General features: G+C 42.4%; 1 protein-coding gene across 1 annotated transcript in view; it reads left to right on the top strand.

The window, feature by feature from the left end:
* The window catches only part of fam49bb (family with sequence similarity 49 member Bb), a 37893-nt gene that overhangs the window by 2174 nt on the left and 20321 nt on the right, over window positions 1-15398 (top strand). The window contains exon 2 of the mRNA XM_084340370.1: window positions 7207-7292. The gene's annotated coding sequence lies outside the window, so the exon portion shown is untranslated. The remainder of the gene's footprint in view (window positions 1-7206; window positions 7293-15398) is intronic.

Raw genomic sequence — 15398 nt, 5'->3', positions numbered from 1 at the left:
AAGTGTAGCATGAAACACATGTAGAAGTTGCTGCAGCAGTTACGAAGATTACAAAAGTGAGGGGAAAGGCTACTTGCGACAAGAAAGTGAAATCTGGTGTTGTGCATTACGTGGGTTCAGGAAGTAACCAGTGGGAGATTTTTCTCACAACCCTGACTTGTGAAACAAGCATGAAATGAGAATACGGCTCATTTGGCACAAATGCAGTCCCTCATAAATCCCAGTCGACTGCAGGTACAGGCATGCAGGTGTATTTAGGCATGACCTTTCTTAGAAATGAATATTGGATACTGTTGCAACACTGTCACACAAATGTTGTTTTGGAAGTTATTTGTTTTTAGCGATTTACTTGATACTATTTATTTACACTCTGGTGGTAACCTTATCATAATGCCATACAGCTTCAGTGAGGATGTTGTTGACATTAGATAAGACTTGTCAGTGCTTTACATCAGTGTTTGCATTATGGCTGCTTGAATAACAACAGGAACGCAGATGTGGTGTACATGATAAAATCGTCTGTCATTGTGCGAACATAATGCAGATAAATTTAGCCATTTTTTTCTATTAAACTTCCTCTCAGTTTGACCCACTGGGACCCGTTGAGGAAGCCCATGTCAGAGGCCTTTCCACATACTTTCTCCTGTATTTTCTAGTTGGGACAACTCTGAGACACTGTAGCTGTGGAGATAACATGAGGCTAGAGTGAGTGTAATGGTAGTTAATTTTAATTATTAATCGTTGTTCCAGGAGTCCTCCCAAGAACCTAGAGGGCAGAGCGGCACAGACGCTGAACAAATGAACCAACATTTATCATTTTAGAAGAAATCTTTCTGAAAACTGCCCAAAACAGTCCGTTTTAGATAATAGATTAATCAGTTTGAGTATTTTATAAGAAATAAAAGATGTCAAAATTCTGATTCCTCCTTCTTAAAAGTAAATATTGTCTGGTTTCTCTACCCCTCTCTGACAGTAAACTGAATATCTTTGAGTTGTCGACTAAACGAGACATTTGAGGATGTCATCTTGGACTTTGGGAAACATTTCCCACCATTTTCTTACGTTTTATAGACCAAACAACTACTCGAAATGAAAATTCTCTACTCATCTCATTAGGACAGTTTCCTATGAATAAATCATTGACTTCCCTGGAATGTCACCGAGCTCTCCAGACCCCTCTTTGCAACCCACTCCTCTTGCACACACCCAGTGTCACTGAGCTGCTGGCCTCAGGTTGGGTTACAGCAGTTATCCCTGGTATGAGGTTCACTCGAGAAGTGATCCACTCGTACTAAAAGTCTGGTCTAGTGGAGGCATTGTTGCAACATGTTTAGTTATTGTGCCACTGTGTGGTTTTTATTGTATTGTGACATCTCAAGCAACCAATGTGTGTTTATTTACTATACAGTGATTGCCAAAGACTTTAATACATGTCATAATATCAGCTGTAGGACATCTGAGTGAGGATGTTTGATTACACCATTTAAAACGAGTTTTAGTTTACATTTTATCACTTCTTTTAGTGCTCATTTCATGTAGGGTGTTTTTATGGTTTTTCTGATCTGTGGTGGGTGGACACCATAACAGGAGCACTTGTAAATGAAATGCAACCCACAGCAGCTTCAGGAAATAACAAGAACCAACTCCTTTCTGACACCAAAACTATATTTAAAGATGTACAAATCATTTACAGGGCATTTTGCATCATAATGTCAGCCTCTAGTATTCCACATCCCTTCAGGCAGCATGCTTGGTCAGGTGCTGCTGTCTTCGCCTCATGCAGAATGAAGCTGTATTGATCTCCCTCTATAGCATAATGCTGTTTGTTCAGTTATTCGGATTAACTTCCTCTAAGTGATTTGGCCTGTTCAGCATTCTGCTCTAACACCATTATCATGACGAGGCTTAATCCAGGAGAGGTGGTGACTTCAGCATCATGTATTGGCTACAAGGCTTTCTCTTGTTGTTTAGAAATATGTTTTTTTTAAGCTCCTGTGTTGCAGTACATTTACTGCTCTGGAAATTGTGCCATTTAAGAGCCACTATTCAGTACACATAAATCTCCTTTTTCCCATCGCTACTGCGTGTCTACTCTTGTCCATAAGCAGATGATAGTTGAAATGATGACACACTTGAGTTACTCAGTAGGAAAAGCTGACTGTGCCCCCCTTCTGAGTAGGCCTGCATGTTTCTACCCACAGAGGAATTATTAGCAGTGTCTTGATTTAATTAGCTAGTCAGTGTTGTACTTTTTAATGACTGCATGTGTTTATTGAGTCTCTACGAGGAAGCATCAACCGCTGTTACAAACAGATTTATTTCGTAGTTTGTTGTTGAACACACGCTGACTGTTTTGCTGATAAATGAGCAGAGACTGATGGTCTGGAGCCGTGGAGGTCCTCGCCGTGTTGGTTTGTGTTTGTGGCCTCTAGCGGCGGCGAGTAATGTACTTTTGATGTGCGCCTCTGATGTGTATGAGTCAGTATGTGCTGCCAGTTTCTGATCTGCAGCTCTGGCTGTGCTGGTAGACTTCGAGCATTCCTCTCAACTTTCTCACATCCGTCCTGTGATGTTGGCTTATCTGAAGCCCTGAGCGTGCACATAATGAGAAGAGAGCACAATCGCCAATCTTTTTTTTCCCTTTTCTCTCCTGCAGGCAGGCCAGCCAAAGGCCTCCAACAGGATGCTTTCATTTGTTGCTCTCTGTATGCAGCAGTCGCATCTTCAGAGTAAATGTGGAAAGAAAGCAAAGTGGACTTTGCATAGAATCTCTCAACACTAGGCTATAAATAACGTGGCCCACTCAAAAGGAAAAAAGCTGTCACTTTGTGTGCCCCTGCCCCCACACCTTTCACACATGCACACAAAACCCCTCCAGGCTCAGATTTGAGAGAATCTGCAGAAAAGACAGTAGAGAAAAAGATCGGTGTGAGATTGCCTCCTTTGACAGCCGCTGAAAGCAGCTATGCAATTATTCTATTGTCCTGCTGTTTTAAAAAAAATATGATCAAATCATCAAATCAGAAAAATAAAACCAGAGATATTTCTGCCCTTGTGTTGGTGATGGTTATTTTATTCCAGTATGTTAGACGAGGCAAGCATGAGATTCTCATGTGGCCGCCTACATGTCAGTGGACACAGAGCAGGGAGTTGCCACAGATGGCAGATCAGCATGCTAGAAATTCAGTTTTTGCATGAAACTGTTGCTGCGCTGCCCCCGCACCAATCCTTCATCCTCAGAGTAAAAAAAAAACCTGTTTTACTTTATCCCAGCTGCCTGTGCATTAATTAAATCCTTACTAGATTTTGAAAAGCTGGCACTAGGCCATATTGAAATACACAATGTATATCTATATACTGAAATCTTCCCTGATCACTTCAGAAATGTTAGGACTGGGCAAGAAAATCAATTATCACGATATTTTTGATCAAATACCTTGAAATCGATATTGTCAGTGATATTGTAGGATGATCATCAGTTTTTACTTAAACAGAAAATGGACACAATAGGATTTTTGATACATCTTCATCAGTAATGTGGATATAATGACTAAAGGAGATATATGTGTTTTTACATTGCATACACAGTACATAAAGCTGATTCATTTTGCTTTATATTGTTCAGGAAAAAAGTGAAGCTGTCTGTGTCATTTTGTCAACAATAGTGAGCGAACATTAGCTTGCTCACATGTTAAAGTAAGAATGTGAACATGGTAAACATGTCTCCCTCAGCTGCTAAACAGCTGCTCCTTACAGGATGTAATGATCACTAATGCTAATGACAAACTCATATGCTGTGGTCTGGTTGTATGATTGATTTTAATTACTTGGCATGGTGTAAATCATTTTAGAATCCAGGTGAGATGAATCAGCTCTCAACACGACACTTGTTTTTGACATTTCAGTTCGAGGATTTCCATGTAACTGATGATCTTTGGAGGTTTTCTTAATGAAATGATTTTCCACAGAGGCTCAGCTCTGCTCTGTGTGGGCTCCGGCAAATTCGCGAACACAGTGGATATCCCTCCTCAGCTCTCTTTCACCAGTAGGGAACGGTTGAAATACAAGTTGTCATGGCAACTTGAGTGTTAATTTAAGTTTTACTTACTTAGTTGTTTTTTTCCCCCAATGTCTCTTGGTAGACCTATTAGACATAAGCATCTCTACTGTAGCCTATACTGAGAAATAGACTAGTAAATTAATATTACAGTTAATTATATTTTTAGGTATTTCTAATATTTTATCCACCATGTTCTTACCAATGAGGATAGACTCAGTTGGCATTTGAGCTTATATTATGTTTGTGCGTGACAAATGGACATCCCCCACATATAGATCCTATTGATTACCTCAGTGGCCTGTTCTGTACTCAGACTCTGCACATGTTTTGCTGTGTGTAAGCACACACACAGTTTACATCAGGCCCACACATGTTGGCCCACATTTATGGAGTCCTTCATGTGGCGGAGTAAATTAAAACCAAAGACAAATGTACTTGCTACGTTGACTTCTAGCTCTAAGATGTGAGAGCACATATTGAAATGTGTCTCAGCACCCCTCAAGTGTTTTTTTCCCCCTCTTAATAGCAGAATTTTTGAGACGTTACAGCCTCATAATAAAACATTCTTGTACACAAAACGTTCAAATCCAGTTCTGGTATGTAGCTACTGTACACTTCTCCGGGAAGTGACAAATCAAAACAAGGAAATGAGTCTTTGAAACAGAAGGAAGTAAGCGTTTAGTTGACTTTGTTTTATTGCCTCTGATGCAGTGGGAATAAAGCAATATCAGAGCAGTCATTCTGGTAAACATGAGCTTGCAGTGTCTAGTTCAAGTTTTTGCTATGGGATTTAAAGGGAACTAAACTTTCAGATTTCTCAATTCTTAACTTACTGCTATTACTCATCTCCTCACATGACTTTGTCCTTATTTAAATGACTTCAAGTTTTTGTCAGGATAAACAGCTTCTCATGTGATGCCTCCGAGCTAATGGAAACACTAAAACACTGAACCCCCACAGTGTTGCTGGTTAACTTTTCCCTCAGTTTAATTGTTGCTTGAAGGGATAAGCAAATGACTACACAGACACACACACTGCTTCAGAGTGATCTCATCATGTGGGTCTTTTCCCACCGCAGCACTGAGATGAATGACAGTATTCCTATATACAGCATGAGCCACAAATATGGCTATCATAATGGTTTGAATAGCACTGTAGTGATGTGATGTTTGTCATTTACCATAATTGTGTTAATAATTAATCATTTATAGCATATTCTGGAAAGTTGCATATGTGGAGGGCTCAGGTAGCCTCAGATTTATTATGACAGCCTTATAAGCGTCACAGAGCAGCTCACATGGCTGTAGACTCTAATAGGGATACACGTTGCTGTCATCTGACGTGCCAATATTTTCTAGTTGTCATTTCAGTGTAATGCTGTTACAGATATATGCACATGTTTTTCCACCTAATCACAGAGAACATCTTGTGTCTCCCCGAGAAGAATTGACAGAGTATTGAACCGCCTTCTCATATTTAGAGCCTGACCAACGCTGGACGTTTGGTTTGGTTACCTACACTGGGGAGTAGAAAAATTCTGATATCTATACATCAGCCAGTATTCTTGTATACATAGTATACAAGAATACTGCAACAAATCACTTGCAACAAAGACAGTAATGTAATGTAGGGAGGACCTTTTCCAGTTTGACAATAAACTTTATTGTCCAAAATGACATAAGTGCAATGAAACGGTAAACCTCATTGGGAATTTAGTAATTCTGAATTACCTGAAGCATCTTTTTTAAGCGATATCCATTGATGGCCCCATAGCATGTGTCTGAAATTGTAAAACAGCTGATCATTTTTCAAACTGAGAACCGTTTTCACCTTAAAGTCCATGAAATTACAAGAACAAGACACATTACTTGTCATTTTAATGCTCACACTCCATCCAAACCTACCAAAGTCTGCTCCACATACTGTAGTCTGACTGTAACCCCTCTAACCTCATGTGCTCATTCAAGGGATGATTTGGCCTTATGTCGTGCCCCCCAGCTGTAGGCATGATGCATAGCTGACTCCCATGATGCCGTGCCACAGATGTCACCCAGAATGTCCCCTGTGACATGTCGGCTCTATTGGATTAGGTCTCACGGTCAGTTTGCATGAAGGAAAGCCTGTGTCAGAATCATGGCCAGGAAGAGAGACTGTCATTTTTCAGGTTCATAAGAAGAATGTTTTTCTCTTAGTTCATCATCTAGTCGACCTCTTGCTTTTATTTCTGTGCTTTGCCCTTTTACACACTGTCTCATTCGATCGCCTCTCTTCCACCGCTCTCACACCCTTGTGGGTTTGAAGTTTCAGGGTTTGGAGTCTGATCACATTCATGCATGACCAACACCGTCACTATTGCTGTGCATTTGTATGCAGGCTAGCGAAGAGAGGAGTGCCTTGGTCCTAATGGTCTCACAGTCTACTGAGCTCTCCGTCAGGGCTGCACGACTTGTGAAACGAGCTTCTGGCTTCAAAAGGCCGTGTTGAATCTTAAAACTGAGGAGATTCTTTTCTTACTTTGGCCGGAAACTACATGTGTGTTTTTATATTGATAAATGAGAGTAAATGTTTCACTGACAAACTGATACATTTTAATTGCCTATTCAAGATTTCAAGCCTTCTCTGAATGAAAAGAAGTAAACACGAGCTGGATTTGAGTTAATTGTGTTGCAGAGCTCAAAGGAGGTGGCAGGAGGCCTTGAAGTGAATCAGAGGAAGTGTTACACAATAGGAAGTGGTGTTTTTTTTTTTTTTATATTGCGTCTATTTGTTCCATGTTTTTATAAAGACTGCAATTAGCTCATATTTCACAAGGAAGAACAAGCCTGCTGTTGCATACTTGCATGTTATCTGTAGCCTTACTGGTGGTGTTCCCTTTTTGTGTGATTTTAATCACCTTGTTTAAACGGGAACTTTATAGCAAGATAACATGAATGAAGAGGTGAGCAGTTGACCTGAAAATGCAGACTTCTGCTAGAATGTGTGTGCTTTAAGAAGCTGAATTTCATCTGAAGTATTAATGCCACTGGTTGTTTCTAGCTGTTGGCATTAGAGTGAAATGTTCTTCTTGACAGGCTCTGTCTGCAGTGCTATGCTTTTTTTTTAGACTCACATTTGATGTTTTGTGACTGCTGACCTGTGTTTCATAGGCTGACCTCTGCTGGAGGACTGTGACCCGGGGCCACCTGCCAGGCCGGGCCTCCCTGCTCCCGACAGTCACACAGCTCCACTGCTGGTAAGTCCTTAACTGACTCTTGTAAGATTGGAGAAAGCTGTTTTTAACCCGTTAATGCATGAATTATTAAATCCCAAAGTAAATTTTTTCCAGTGTTTGCCTTTACTCGTAAACACGTTTAAAAAATGCCAATAACTCTTTTTATTGCCGAGATGTCTACTGCAATGGACACCATCAACAGTATAAAGAGTGGTTTCGGAAATAACTGTTAAATTCTTATATCTTCAGAAAACCAGACAGGTTAAAACTATATTTTTTAAACTAAATAAGAGATGTTTGAAATACTTTCATCTAGTTTTTTAATCATATTTCTCTTGTACATAATTTTTCTGTGACTCCAGTCCAAAGTCAACTCAAGTGGACGTTATGCATCAAAGGATATAATCTGCTCATTGGGCCAATATTTAAAATAAAATCTGAAATAGTGAAAATCATATCAGTTAATTGAGATCTGGCAGAATATACAGTTTTACACAAATGTTGGTAAAATCTGAATAAACGTATTTTAGAGGTAGTTGTTGCTTCCATTTTGAATTTATGATGTCGTATCTCAAACTGACAAAGATGATAATCAACTGGATATGTTGACAAGGCTTTAGGCGTCCATGACCTGGTGACTGAGGCATGGTAGCCCAACTGAAATGATTCAAAATGGCTTCCGAATATCTGTCCACAGCATTGGACACCATGCATGAAAGGGTTAAAGGATTGGTTTGGGCTGCAGCTAATGATTATGCTCATTATCGAGAAATCTGCAGATTATTTTCTCATTCAATGGATTAATTCCTTGGTGTATTTCATATTTATTTGTTGCTGTAGATTTCATATCCCATCTTACATTAAAGGGTGTTAGGAATGGATCTCTTTAGTATGAGCAGAAGTCATTATTTCTGTACATATGGGCTTATTATTCAATAACAGACTTGGAAAAATGTGAACATACATTTAAATTCCGCCTTCCACGTCCACAAATGCAAATTGAGTTTTAGGCTGTTTTCAGTCTGTACGCTTTCATTTTCCACTTCAGATCACCATCTGCATATCTGCAAATATTTGTTTACAGGTCTTTTTATATCTATTCAACGTCATGACTCATATCTGATACTAATTTGAATTGGACGCAATACTTGAAAAGCAGGTTCTTTAAACTAGCAGGCAAATACTGCGTGTGCACCTGTGTATCTCCCTTGTTTTAAAGTAATTTGGTTCATGGTGCAAACAGAAGGACTTCAAATGATTAGATGCAGATCTCTAAATGGCATTGAAGTCGGTTCCCTTGCTCTCTTTCCACTGGTGGTAATTTCCACGCTAATGTGGGCTTAGTATAGGGAGGAGGACAAATTGTGTACCTGTATTACTTTGCTGTTTTTACAATTTTAGTTTGAAATGTCCAATCACAAGTTACAAGACTTTTGCTCGGATTTTGCCCCTCATATACTTCTAGTCCACACCTCAGGAAGAAAACACTAGCTCAGTTTACATGGACCCTAATATTCCACTAATAATCAGAATAAATGCCTCAATCACAACAGACTGACCCGATCTGGCCTAATCTAAATTAATTTGTAATCAGATCGAGTGGGGGCCATCTTGAAAAAAATTTAAGTAAAACTTCTTTTTCTCACTGTGCCTCTTTGCGCGTGTCAAAAAAAGCTGCATATTGATTAAATGTTTTGGGGCATGTAAACACACATCAGGTCATTTTATATATGTAAACATTTCAGGTGGAATCTTTTAATCAGAATGATTTGAATTGAATTGAAGAGATGCTGTCCATGTAACAGCTATTGTTTCAGTGGAGAAAAATGCAACTATCACAGTGTGTGCTTCAGTTTGACTGTAACATTACATTGCTCTCTATGGACATTGAGCCCCAGCCGGCGCAGCATCAAATCTTGCCAGATCTGTCCCTCCTGTGTCTCATTAACGCCTACACTCTGAATTTAACAAAGAAAAAATAATGAAGGGGAACTGGTCCATTCACTTAAGAAAATCTTAAAAAATTCTTATTTCAGATGAGTCACACTCGCCTAGATGAACTCCCTCTTGTTAATAAACTTTATTGGCGTCCATCACCTTATCTTGTTGAGGTTCAAACATGACCTAAACTGCAGTTTTAGAGCTGTGGTAGTTTGGGTGCACAGATATAGTAGACATGTCATTATGTAAGACCGCCTGTGGTGCACCTATGCCTATTATAGCCTTAATGTGCTGTGCTGTGGGTGTATGTGTAATGCTGGCTCAGGAAATGAAGTGCATTGTGGGCCATAAAAAGGAGTTGAGTAATGTAGGTGCTCCCAGCTTCCTGTTTCAGCCCCCCTCAACCCCTCAAAGGCCAGAGTGTTTATGTAACTACAGGGCGCAGGGTCACTGCCCAGCATCTGGAGCTTCTTGTTCAAGTACACTTCACATCTTTTATTTAATAGTCAGTGACTTTGTAGCATTAAGTGCTTGGATGACCTGTGTGTTCCTCATTTTAGCAGTGTGTAGTTTTAGTGCATGTTTCACTTCACAGTAAAAAAAGGAACTGTTATTTGAGGCGCTCTCAGGTTGTCTTCCCTTTCCTCAGCCTGTCACACCTCACCATCATCTCTCCCCTGCTTGCATGTCCGCCCATCCCATGTTGTATTTTCCTCTGCGTCTCCTCGGAGATTGTTACCATGACACACGGCTGTCCTTCGATTGGCTGAGCTTTGGTGCTGGAATGCTGCGCTGTTTTTGACAGCTAAGCCTCAGGTGGTTCATATATAGGATCACTAAGTCAGTGTGTCCCCACGAGAGACCTGTAGTGTGTGTTTGTTTGTTTGTGTACGTGTGTGTGTGTTTAGGCTAATGACAATCTGCCGTGGTGTCCTAGTAAGACTGAATCCATTCACCAAAATAGCCGGCTATTCTAGTTAGCACGCAGTACACAGCCCTGTGGCAGTACAGGAGAGCAGCAGACATGTTGCATTGTAAACCGAGAATGGAGTTAATGCAGCAGGCTGGGTTTTGTGTGTGTGTGTATGCATGTATATATGTGTGTGAGTGTATGTATATGTGTGTGCCTATGTGTGTCCTATATGTATGTATAAATGTGTGTGTTTGTGTGTGTGTGTATGTATTTGTATATGTGTGTGTGTGTGTGTGTGTATGTATATGTGTATATATGTATATATGCATGTACAGGATGGATTAGCCTTGCTAAGCCAAGGGGAGTAGTGGTGAAGCAGCCTGAGGTGAAGCTTTTCTTGGCTCTCCTCTTGCTACGTTCATAATTGGGTCAATACTGCCCCCAGCTGGTGAAGAGTAGCAGTGTTATACCTGTGTAGATGATGGACTATGCACAAAACTGTAGGTTTTTGTAATATTTATAGCTCTAGAATTAGGGATTCCCCCAACTCACTGCTTTGTCTTTTTTTGTTTTTTAATATAGCGGCAAGTGTGACTTCAGTTACACAATAAAAAAAAATATGTTCAGCCTGTTTAATCAGCTTTATATGAGAAGCCGTACTCAAATAAGAGAAGAAGAGAAATTGCTCTTGACTCAGCATATGGTAGACGCTCCGGCCTCTCTCTCCACCCGCCCGCTGAGCAGGTCATTTGAGATGATATGTCTGAGTGGGTGTAATATGTAGAGTGGCTTGTTATGTCAGCTAAAAGCTCCCAGCTTCTCCTCGGTTATCTATTATTTATGCCACTGGAGGGCTGACACTGTGTAACTTCCTGCCCCGGGTTCCCTGGAGGAGCACGTCCGGCTGCACTCATTCCTCTGCAGACGTATAACGTCTGAAAGCCTGAGTGGCTGTCAGGTTAGCATGAAACGTGGCATTTAACGTTCAGTCTGCAGAAATGTCATTCTAATTTTCTGTGTTTTACCAATTGAGCGCCTGCCCTGAAGTGGCTGCATGGGAACACTGGATGGTGCTCTTACATCACGCTTCTGATCCCAGGAAACTGACATGTTGTCCTCAGTGAGTCCTTTGTGACTTTTTTCTGCAAATAAAAGTGATTAATTTCCTAGCATTTGCATTAATAAATTTCACTCCTAAGCATTATTAAAGCTGGCATGTGATTGTTAAAATGTTTGGGAGTGGTCTTCCCGAACCGTTCACTCCTTGCATCCATTACTCTTTCCCTCCTCCAGATGGCACTCCTCTCTTACCGAAGGAAAAAGCTGGTGGTACTCTTCAATCTGACACTCATCATCCTTCCAAAACCTCCTCTGAGCCCCACCCTAAAAAATCCTGTCAGGGCAATACTGTGCAGGAAAAAATAAAACATTGAAGGTGATGATCCACTATATATCAATTTAAATCCAGCTTTGAGTTTCCTCAGCAGCCACCTATGTAAGGCGTTATGGTGCTGAAAAACTCGGGAGTGTGCCGGAGTAAGATTTAAGGATGCAGTGCTGGTGAGTCACAATCAGTCAGAAGGTCAGTCGAGTAATGATGGTTTGGGGCTATTTTAGCAGCATCTGAATGGTTTTTAGGAGGCAGCTGCCCTGAAGGAGGTGCTGCTCAGACCGACGACTGTGAGTCAATATCCCCCCCACACTCCCACCCTCCTTAATGATTTCCTAACACATCCAAGTAAGAAGTCAGCGGACTCTCAAGGGCAGGGTGGGGAGGGCTTCCTTCAGAGGCAGATGTTAAGAGAATCAAAGAGTTCATGCAGTGACATTAGGGCTCTTTTAGATGCATCTGTCACAAAACACTTCCAGCCTTTTTAGATGCTCATATAGGCCTCCGCTGTGTTGCTGTGGAAGTCTGTTTGCTGCCTTTTTTTTTTTTTTAATTTAAGCTGAATGGATTGATGTGAAACTAACATCAGTCGCAGGCTGTCAGCGTCTCTGTGTGTTTTTGATGGTATAAAGTGTCGTATTGGTGCGACTGAAGAGCGGCGCTGAGAGCCTCTTCATAGAGCTCGATTTCAATGGAGCCGGCGTTTTAGCTGACTCTTGTGTATGCGCCTGTTGCCATGGTTTCCAACTTTCATCAGGTGCTGTCCAAAGAGAGGGAGCTTAGCCGAGGATGAGGCGCTGCCCACTTTCATCCTGCCTCTGATCTGCTCCTGTAGACAAACGACCGGGTTCAAATGTTCATTTCCATTCATGATTGGCTTCATTACGGCTTTTATACGAGTTGTTTTTGGAATATTTTTAGCCGCCTGCGTGGCTGCAGGAGTAAGATGAGACAGATCACACTAGATGTCACCTCAAGGACCGCCGTCAGTGGTGATGATTCAGTCTTCCTGTGAGGTTTGTTTTGATTTGCGAGTATCTGGGTGAGGGGGGCATTAGCTGATGTTTACGCGGGTGCAACAATACAGAGGCGTGGCTACGAGGTAATCAAGTTCACCCCCCTAAACAAACAAATGGCAACCCCTCCCCCAGTTTTTTTTTTTCCCCTCATCGCCATGTGCCCCCTAAGCCATTTTTAGTCAGCTGAGTAGGATTGGCAGGAGATGGACGGGGGTGAGGAGAAGTTGAGTAGGGGGGAGGTAGCAGGAGGAGGAGGAGGAGGTAAGGAGGGGGGCGCATGCCAGCCCCACTTGGGAAGTGCTCCCCCATTTTCTGCCTGTCGAATCGGGCCAGTGTCAGCGAGCTCCGGCGGGTCCAGGTCTGGCCGAGTGGGCTAATGCGATGTGGCGTGTCACCCGGGGAATCTAGGTCAAGTTTAAAGCTGCCGAGCTCTGCCCGCCTCTGCTGCAGTGTGACGCTTCGAGAGCCCCCTCCCCTTCCACACACGCAGTAACACTCAGCACACAATCCTACTTGCATTGATATTTTTTTATTTAAATATCATATGAAGATAAAAAATGAGACATGCATTTTCCTTGCTATCCCCACATAAACTCAGACGTACAGTAAACATGCACACTGCTGCCTCCTCCCCCCATCTCCACACCCCAGGCAAGCGCTCAGCCTCTCCACGGCGAAGCCCACGTGACGCTCCGCACCGTGCCTGCGCCCCAGCCGAGGAGGGGGAGGGCGTTGTTTTTCTTTCCATAGTAAAGCAGCAGGGCACGTGGATCCTCATGCTGCAGCCGAGTAGTGGAATGTCAGCACTATCCCTCCCTTACATTAGCTAGCCATCAGCCCCCGAGCTGTTTTTGTAGGACGTTGCCGCAGTGCTCGGTTTCAGCTGTGCCTTGCGTCTTGGTGTGCCTATTACAGGCGAGGCAAAGAGCTGGGAGACTCTTAAAAGGCAGTGCCATCCTGAGGTCAGGCTGCTGCATGGGCGTGGCACTGTTTTGGTGTCCTTTACCAAAATAAGCTTCGACCTCTCTGCACCATCTGCAGATATTTAGAATATTGAGTTTTGCTCACACGTATCCAACATTTTGACATTTTTATTGATTTATTTTACAGCAAAGTGACGAAATCAATTTCATATTTGACTGCAATTGGAATAAAATAAGTTTGAAGTCATCAGTGTAAGTCTTAATTTTGCTTGTTTTGCATTTAAAAATTAATCAAAATATTAGAAATTTGCTGAGCTGCGCAGAATAAAAATCAAATCACATTAAATCACTAAGTGCTCAGTAGTGGAATTAAATATTTCTCCATCGTCTCCAGTTGACTTCACTCCCCGACTAATCCGCTGTTTTTGGCGCATTACCTCATCTGTATTAATATATTCATGTGCTTTCAAGTCCTACTACTACTGTACTCGCTCCTCACGCGGAGCTTGGCTCTGATTGGCTGCTGCAATGTTTTCAATGGCACCAAATTTTTTTTGACTCCATGGATACAGTGAGCTGTTGGGTAGATCCGCTCAGCCAATAGGAGAGCTGCGCGGGCTCCTGCTTGTCAGATTCTGCCCCTGGCCTTAGAAGCAGCCCTCCCCTCCCTCGCTGCGAGCACGCGATGGCTCAGTGGGGGGGTTCAAAACAACAACAAGGCTGTCGTCGGGCTCTCTGTGGTGCCCAGGACATGCCAGCACTCCTGGGTACTACTACAGCCACTGAGGGAGGGGGGCAGCTTCAGTTCCTCAATCTCTCTCTCTCTCTCTGATACAGTGTCTATGTACTCTCAGCCAGCACTTTATCCTCTCACTTCTCTCTTACTATGCTATCATTAAGCAGCCAGTTACTCACAGTAGCATATATTGTTTTTAAATTAATCTTTAAAGAAGCATTTGTCATCATAAGAAGTCCATATAAGCTGTAAAGTTAGTTTGGTTTATAAATTCATGTTTATGTAATCTATAAATTATTCTCAGGATGAAATTGGAGTTGAAGAGAAAGATGTAAAATGAACAAATTTAATCTGCTTTTTTTCTGGTACACTTGAAGATTCTCTGCTGGACTTTGAAATGCAGCCACGCAAATCCCCGTCCTTAAAATGACCTCATTTCAAGCAGCACAAGGGAGCTGCGCTGGGCTTGCGAGGCTGCCAGTGCTCACGTTGAAGCGCTGCGAGCCCTGGCAGCTCTGCCAGCCCAGCCCACCCCGGCCGGTCTCAATCCGCATGCAGCTGAAAGGTGGCAGTAGAGGACCAGATGAGCCCAAGCGATGACGGGCAGTGCCCACATCATCCAGCAGGGCGAGGTCACTGACAGCTCTCATCCCTTCTGAGGCTGGATCAGGTGCTGCTTTCCGACAGCCAGTGAGGTGCCGGCGCTGGCACAGTCAGACATTCAGGTCACATTAGAGGAGGGTAATAAGACGAGACTGGACAAGGCAGGTGGGTCTTTGCAGGTGGTCAGTGGGTCGACTCAGTGACAAACGGTTATTAAGAGGGCTTTTGAAGGAAGTAAAATGTATGAGTTAAAAAAAAATGATGATGATTGCAAGATGATTGTAAATGGACTTGCATTTCTAAAGCGCTTTTCCAGTCTACTGACCGCTCAGAGCGCTTTACAACACTTGTCACATTCACACACATTTATACACTGATGGCAGAGGCTGCCATGCGAGGTGCCAACTGCTCATCAGGAGCAATTTGGGGGTTCAGTATCTTGCTCAAGGACGCTTCGACGTGCAGCTGGGGGAGCTGGGGATTCGAACCAGCGACCTTCCGATGTCACTCTATGGGTAAGGTGCATTATGGGTAATGTAGGCTCCAGTTTTTGAAAAGGAAGAAGAATGTGTGGAATAAAAATGGCGATATCTCTTCTGCTG

This window comes from Pagrus pagrus, assembly GCF_965226575.1.
Source record: "Pagrus pagrus genome assembly, chromosome: 20".
NCBI lineage: Eukaryota > Metazoa > Chordata > Actinopteri > Spariformes > Sparidae > Pagrus > Pagrus pagrus.
The sequence above is the reverse complement of the archived record's forward strand: the minus strand, read 5'-3'. Positions and strand labels throughout refer to the sequence as shown.